Here is an 8484-nt window from a genome sequence, read left to right on the forward strand (position 1 = left end):
CCACTGAGCTAAATCCCCAACATCTCGGCTAGCGTCTTGGAAGTGTTTTAAAAAGAAACCTGGTAAAACATCTTATTCCAAACAGAAATTAAATTGGTTATTAGAAAATACTGATATGTGGCCTATCACATATACAAATTTTTCAGGCAAAGTTGATAATTTTGCTCTTTCCATGCTTTTTTATTTCCTGTAAATTTGTGCATGCAACTCATAGTAAATGATCTTATGGTATTTATAGGTGATTCATCTAAGGAAAAGGCTACATGTATGATTGGATCACTTGTTATTCTCTTAAGTTTCCCCTGCTTCAGCACAGATTATTAAATTATGTGCTGTAGCCAGTTTTTAAAATGTTAAAGACAATAAGTTTTCAATTCACATACAGATAGCGAATGTGTAGCTTATGGTTTACAGTTGATTAAAAAGTTTTCTTTTTTTAGATACTTCTAACCCTTTAATTTTACAATTAGTTAATACTTTATTGGAGACAAGTTTTTTACATGAAATCAGTGAGCGATGATTTCAGTATGAATGTATGACAACTCACTGTCCTTTTAGAGCTATGGCACAGAAACCTAAATTAAACCATAGACTCATACCCAGCTCTTTAAAAATGGTAATGGAGTTGATAACACACCCTCACAAGAAGAGGAAGACTCCATTTGCTTACTCTCTATGCCTAGCCTCACCCTGCCAAACTCAGGGATTTCTAAATAAGTCTAAATCTGGACCTTGTTTACAGGATTTGGCATTTCTAGTTAATGCTTATGTTTAGGTAAATAAATCTGGTGAGATGCTGGAGAGATGGCTTGGTGGTTAAGAGCACTAAGTACTGTTCCTTTGTAGGCCATTTAAGAACTCAAACTGGATTGCCTGGACCCCTTAGCAAGGGAGATCAATGATACCAGGCAGATTATAGCCCTTACAAAGGAACAATTAGTCAAAAATTCTCATTCTTTATCACCAAAACCGTAATGCTGGAGACAATAATTTGGTATAAAAGTCAATTTATAAATACAAGTGCTCAGTGTCCTCAATTTATTCCTCAAGGAATTATCTTAATAAATAATATCTTAACAATATTTTAATAAATAAAAAGGGGGAGTTACATCCCTGCATGCTATACAATTATTTAATTATACTCCTTTTATTTCCAATTTTAAAATTTGTAAACCAAGGAACACTCTGAGTTAATGCCACCGTAAAACTAGGCATACTTCTGCCGAGGTGAAATAGAAAGATCCACATATTGGCATGATCCTGTCCAGGTATTTTTATGGGTAAGAGGGAATCTTTGTGTTTTTTCTACAGGATGCTACAGGAGTATGCCAGCTGCCAGAGGTGGCTGGTGAGACTTGCTGATACTGGGAGCATGAAGATTCAGCTCTTGTGGTTTGGGTCCCTGGAGTCTTTCCTGTGCCCTTGGAGTAAAATGGAGGATTCCCCCTCATCTTTTTTCATCACAGAGATTTTGGCATTGCTCCAGTCATTGTGTCCCGTCCCATCGCAGCCTGCGCCCTGACCCTCTATCCACTGCTGCTTTCTTGAGAAGACTGGACTCCAGCTGCTACCGCCTGCCCCCCTCATTCTCCTGGTGACTCTTGCTGCCTTAACTGGTGTTGTCATTTTGCAGTCTGTAGCCTCACAGGAATCCAATCTGCATGAAGCTGCTGTGGACTGGGAAACTCTGCCCTGGTTCTGTAGACCTCAGACATGATTCCATTGCCTGCTGGTTGATCCAGAGAAGAATGACCAATCCTGAACTGTCCTGGGAAAGACCTTGGCATTTTTGCTGCTAGTGTAGCAGCCATTACTGCTCCAGCCTTTGAGTCTGCAGTGTCTGGATTTACACTCCCCCAGTCTATTGTTAGACAAGCACAGTGGGTGAAATTTCTGGAGTAGTTGCTAACAATTGGGAATCCTAAATGTTATTACAGGAGCAGCTTGACTATGGGTGGTATGACCATAGCAGCTGAGGAGAACCAGATGATGTGCCAACTATTTATCGGAAGAGGCTCAACTTCCACAATCTCTTAAATTAATGCCATCTGGCCCCTGCTCTTTCGACCCTAGGCTCAAATAAGAGGAATGAGAAGATGATCCAATGTAGCCATCCTCAGCAGTGGGCAACTTCCTCTGACCCTTGACCAATCTAAGACATAGTGCCTTGGGGGAGACAAGGTGATCCTATGATGGATAAGGCTGGGGTCCGAGAGATCAATCCTAAGACAGAGGTGGCTATACCATGTTTAAATGTACGACCAGTCAAATGCTCCTCTGCCCAGTTTCTCCCCCCTAAACACACACTTATAGCCCAGAATGGTCTCTTACAGTATAAGTTCATTCCTAGCCATTGGGGTGCAGTCCTAACTGCAAGAGTAGCTTGCCATGGCCAAGCTGGGCACTATGTAAGGCACGTCTGATCTGATTCCTGTGAAGGGTTCGACCTTTTCAAAGAACATGTCCCTGGAAGACTGTTGCCTCTTTGTAATAGGAGGATATCTTGCAGTGTAGTGATTTACCTTATATCCTTGGACACTTACCAAACACCCCAACCCTAAGCTTCAGTTCCCGCTTCTATTCCTGCCTCAGAGTTTTAAATGCTGTACATTTCTCACAATAAATGAGACTATGACAACAGAACTTTTGCTTGGTCTCCTTCTTCTCTTGCCCTCCCATTTAGGCCCAAGGGTAGCACCCCTTCGGGGCTCTGAATAACTTGGTCCCCACTGGTGGGGACACTCTTGAATTGATACTCACCTAGAAAATGTAATTCATAGTTCACAACTCCGTACCCTATTAAAGATATAGGAAATGTGAAAGGAAGATAGAAAATAACAGTACAGACTCTCTCAAAATTCTCTTAGGACTCTGGGTTTGTATTCCGTTTATTTAACCATTCCTGAGTGCTCTGTATTCTCTTAGTGGCCAGTCTCTGATCCACATTTTTATTTTCAAGCCATTAAATACAGCATTTAAAACTGTGGTGAAGTGATAAAATGCTGAAAACATAAAAATATAACATTTTGATGATCTTTATTTATTTATTTATTTTTGTATAAAGGTGTTTTTGCTTGCTTGTGTGTCTCTACACCATATTCTTGCCTGGTAAACAAAGAAACTAGAACACAGCATTGGGTACTCCCAGTATTAAAGTTAAAGACAGTTGTGAATCACCATGTGGGTGCTGGCAATGGAGCCCACCACAGTCCTCTGAGAGAGAAGCAGTGCCAATGGCTTCTCAGCCATCTCTTTGAACCCAACCATTTTTACATGGGTTGTTCAGTAACATTGCAGCAAAATTATTAACTATTTCTATACTTAAAAACTGAGCAGTAAATAATGCCGGCTAACTTTATTTGGACTTTGCCTTATTTATTTATTTATTTATTTATTTATTTATTTATTTATTTATTTATTTTTAATGTCTAAAAGTACACTGTCACTCTCTTCAGACAAAATAGAAAAAGTCATCAGACAAAATGCAGATGGTTGTGAGCCACCATGTCATTTCTGCGAATTGAAATGATGATCTCTGGAGAACAGAAAAACACCACCCAACAGAATTTTCAAAGGACTGTAAAGTTTCCACTTCATAGTTCTGTTTTATTTCCGAAAGCAGAAAATCTACCAACCAATGTAAACTTGAAGAATGAAGAATTGAGCAACTGAATGTAATCAGTTGTCAATCAAAAAAGTGAATGTAGAAATGAATGAATGGAAGGATGTATATACTCCTGTATACATATAGATACATACACACACACACACACATATATATATATATATATATATATATATATATAACTATATATATATATAGTTATATATATACTTATATACATATATACAAACATACATATGTGTGTATACATAATATGTATATGTTTTTCATGTGGTTTCTTTGGTTGGAACAAAATTCCTGACAAGAAGAAAATAAAAAGAAGAGAACTTCCTTTGGCTCATCCTGGTGAAAACATGGTAGCAGGAGCTTAAATGAGTGCAGCATGTAGAATTCACAGTCAAAGAGGAGAAAGAAATGAATATGGCCACTCCACTTGCTTGATCTTCCTCTCTTTTTCAGTTCAGCCTATGTGCCTACTCCATGCCAACAATCATGGTGAATTTTCCTTTTTCAGCTAGACTTTTGGGGAAATTCTCAACGATAGGTGCGAGTTGGTCATGATCAAGTTAATCATGTATATTAATAGTCCCACTTTTTAAGGAAGAAACTAACAAGTGTGAATACCTTTTGAATTATGTTGAAAACAGACTATTTCCTGTACTATCTAAGTAATAAAATATTACTATGTGTACGTTTTTCTTCTTTGTTTTTAGTTTTAATTTTTTTTAAGATTTATTTATTATTCTTGAGTTACAGGACATCAGATTTCTGTATAGATGGTTGTGAGCCGCTATGTGGTTGCTGTGATTTGAACTCAGGACCTGTGAAAGAGCAGTCAGTGTTTTTAACCACTGAGCCATCACTCCAGCACTGGTTTTAATTTTTTAAAACAGAGTTTCTCTGTCCATCATTGTTTGTTGTGGAACTTACTCTGTTAACCAGGCTGGCCTCAAACTGTCAGTGATCCACCTGCATCTGCTTCATAAGTACGGTGATTAAACGCATATATAACTACTACCTAGCGCAGTGTATTCTTTTTAAAAACTATTTTATTTTTAGTTCTAATTGTATGCATGTCTATCTCACCGTATACATACATTAGCTTTAAAGTGCCTGTGGAAGACAGAGATGAACATGTAAAGGCAGATGTTTCAGAATAACACCAGACTTCTCACCAGAGACTATGAAAACCAAAAGATCCTAGACAGATGTCATACAGACTCTAAGAGAACACAAATGCCAGCCCAGGTTACAGTATCCTGCAAAACTCTCAATTAACGTAGATGGGGAAACAAAGATATTCCATGACAAAACCAAATTTACACAATATCTTTCTACAAATCCAGCCCTACAAAATATAATAAATGGTAAAGCCCAACATAAGGAGGCAAGCTAAGCCCTAGGAAAGGCAAGAAACTAATAGTCTTGGCAACAAAGCAAAGAGAAGGAAAGCACAAAAAAACAACCTCACATCCAAATATGAATATAACAGTAAGCAATAATAATTATTCCTTTATATCTCTCAAGATCGATGTTCACAAATCCCCAATTAGAAGACATAGATTAAGAAACTGGATATGTAATGAGGACCCTGCATTCTGCTGCCTACAGGAAACACAATTAAGAATGCAAAGACAGACACTACCTCAGAGTGAAAGACTGGAAAACAAATTCCCAAGCAAATGGTCAGAAGAACCAAGCTGGGGTAGCCATTCTAATATCGAATATAATCAGTTTTGAACCAAAAGTCATCTAAAAAGATAAGGCAGGACACTTCATATTCATCAAATTAAAAGTCCACCAAGATGAAATCTCAATTCTAAATATCTAAGCTCCAAATACGAGGGCAACTACATACATATAAGAAACCTTACTAAAACGCAAAACACACATTGCACCACACACTATAATAGTAGGAGATTTCAAAACCCCACTCTCATCAATGGACAGATCATGGAAACAGAAATTGAGCAGAGACATAGACACACTAAGAGAGGTCATGAACCCAATTGACTTAACAGATTTTTATAAAAGATTCTATCCTAAAGGAAAAGGATATACATTTTTCTCAGCACCTCCTGGTAGTTTCTCCAAAATTGACCATATAATTGGTTATAAAAAAGGCCTCAACAAATACTGAAAGATAGAAATAATCCTGTGCGTCCTATCAGACCACCACGGGCTAAAGCTGGTCTTCAATACTATAAGGGAAGAAAGCACACATATATATGGATGTTGTACAACGCTCTACTCAATAATAACCAGGTTAAGGAAGAAATAAAGAAAGAAATTAAAGACTTAGATTTTAATGAAAATTAAGGTAGAACATACCCAGACTCATGGGACACAATGCAATCTTTGGTAAGAGCAAAACTCATAGCTCTGAGTGCCTGTAGAAAGAAACAGTAGAGAGCATATGTCATCAGCTTGACCGCACACCTAAAAGCTCCAGAAGAAAATGAAGCAAATACACCCAGGAGGAGTAGAAGGCAGGAAAATATTAAACTCAGAGCTGAAATCAACCAATTAGAAACAAATAGGACCATAGAAAGAGTCAACAGAACCAAATGTAGGTTCTTTGAGAAAACCAACAAGATAGATAAACCCTTAGCAGACTAACGAGAGGACACAGAGAGTGTGTCCAAATTAACAAAATCAGAAATGAAAGGGAGACATAACTACAGAATCAGAGGAAATTCAAAAATTCATCAGATCCTACAACAAAAGCCTATATTCATCAAAACTTGAAAATCTGCAGAAAGTGGACAATTTCCTAGACAGATACCAGTTACCGAAGTTAAATCAGGAATAGGTAAACCATTTAAACAACACCATAACTCATAATGAAATAGAGGCAGTCATTAAAGTTCTCCCAACAAAAAAAAAGCCCAGATCCAGACGAGTTTAGTGTGGAATTCTATCCGACCTTCATAGAAGACCTCATACCAATACTATCCAAACTATTCCACAAAATTGAAACTGATGCAGCACCATCGAATTCCTTCTATGAAGTCACAATTACTCTTATACATAAAGCACACAGAATCCCACAATTAAAGAGAAGTTCAGAGCAATTTCCCTCATGAATATCGACACAAAAATACTCAATAAAATTCAAGCAAACCAAATCAGAGAGCACATCAAAATAATCTTCCATCATAATTAAGTAGGCTTCATCTGAGGCATGCAGGGATGTTTTAATATACAGAAAACCATCAACGTGATCCATTATATAAAGAAACTGAAAGAACAAAACCACATAATCATTTCATTAAAAGCTTACAAAGTGTTTGAGAAAATTCAACACTCCTTTATGATAAAAGTCCTGGAAAGAGTGGAAATTCAAGGCATATCCGTAAACATAGTAATAGCCATTTACAGCAAACCAGTAGCAAATACTAAATGAAACGGAGAGAAATTTGAAGCAACACCAGTAAAATCAGGGACTAGACAAGGCTGCCCACTCCCTCCATTCTTGTTCAATATAGCTCTCAAAATTCTAGCCACAGCAGCCAGACAAAAAAGGGAGATCTAGGGGATACAAAATGGAAAAGGATGTCAAAATATCACTATGTACAGATGATATGATAGTATATTTCAGTGATCCCAAAATTTCCACTGGAGAACTATTAAACCTGGTAAGCACCTTTAGCAAAATGGCTGTGATAAAATTAATTCAAATAAATCAGTACCCTTCATCTACAGGAAAGAGAAACAAGCCGAGAAAGATATTAGCCAAAAGACACCCTTCATAATAGTCCCATATAATATAAAATACCTCAGTCTGACTTTAACTAAGCAAGTGAAAGATCTGTATGATAAGAACTTCAAGACTCTGAAGAAAGAAAATTAAGAAAATTTTAGGAGATGGAAAGATGTCATATTCTCATGGGTTGACAGGATTAACATAGTAAAAATGGCCATTTTACCAAAAGTGATCTACAGATTTAATGCAATCCCCATCAAAATTACAACCCAAGTCTTCATAGAGTTATACAAAATAATTTGCAAATTCATCTGTAATAAGAAAAAACCTAGGATAACTAAAACTATCCTCAAAAATAAAAGGACTTCTCGGGAATTACTATGCCTGAAATTAAGAAGTATTACAGAGCAATAATGATAAAAACTGCAAGGTTTAGGTACAGAGACAGGCAGGGAGATCAGGGATATAGAACTTAAGACCCAGAGATTAACCCACACACCTATGATCACTTGATATTTTACAAAGGAGCCAAAAGCATCCAAAGGGGAAAAAAGAAAAGCATTTACAGCATATATTGCTTGTTCAACTGGAGGTCAACATGGAGAAGAATGCACATCAATGGATTCTTATCACCCTTTACAAAGCTTAAGAGCAAGTGGATCAAGGACCTCCACATCAAATCAGATACCCTCAAACTAATGAATAAAACGTGGAGAAGAATCTTGAACACATTCTCACTGGAGAAAAGTTCCTGAACAAAACACCAATGGCTTATGCTCTTAGATCAAGAATCAACAAATCGGGGTCTAATAAAATTACAAAGCTTGTGTAAGGCAAAGGACACATTTGTTAGGAGAGACCGACAACCAACTGATTGGGAAAAATCTTTACGAATACTGCAAGTGATAGAGTGCTTATATCCATAACATTCAAAGAACTCATGAAGTTAGACTGCGGGGAGGCAAAGAACCCTATTAAAAATGGAGTACAGAGCTAAACAAAGAATTCATAACTGAGGCATGCCATATGGCTGAGTAGGACCTAAAAAAAATGTTCAACATCTTTAGTTTAAGGGAATTGCATATCAATACAACCCTGAAATTCCACCTCACCAGTCAGAATGGCTAAGATTACAAACGCAGGTGACTTCAAA

At 37.2% G+C, this 8484-nt stretch overlaps 1 long non-coding RNA gene across 1 annotated transcript in view; it reads left to right on the forward strand.

Moving 5' to 3' along the window:
• LOC147997963 (uncharacterized) overlaps positions 1 to 2643 on the forward strand; it is a 30547-nt gene extending 27904 nt beyond the window's left edge. The window contains exon 3 of the long non-coding RNA XR_015647414.1: positions 1312 to 2643. This is a non-coding gene — a long non-coding RNA (uncharacterized LOC147997963). The remainder of the gene's footprint in view (positions 1 to 1311) is intronic.
• The last annotated feature ends 5841 nt before the right edge of the window (positions 2644 to 8484 follow it).

Source organism: Rattus norvegicus, chromosome Y, assembly GCF_021556685.1.
Source record: "Rattus norvegicus strain SHRSP/BbbUtx chromosome Y, alternate assembly SHRSP_T2T, whole genome shotgun sequence".
NCBI lineage: Eukaryota > Metazoa > Chordata > Mammalia > Rodentia > Muridae > Rattus > Rattus norvegicus.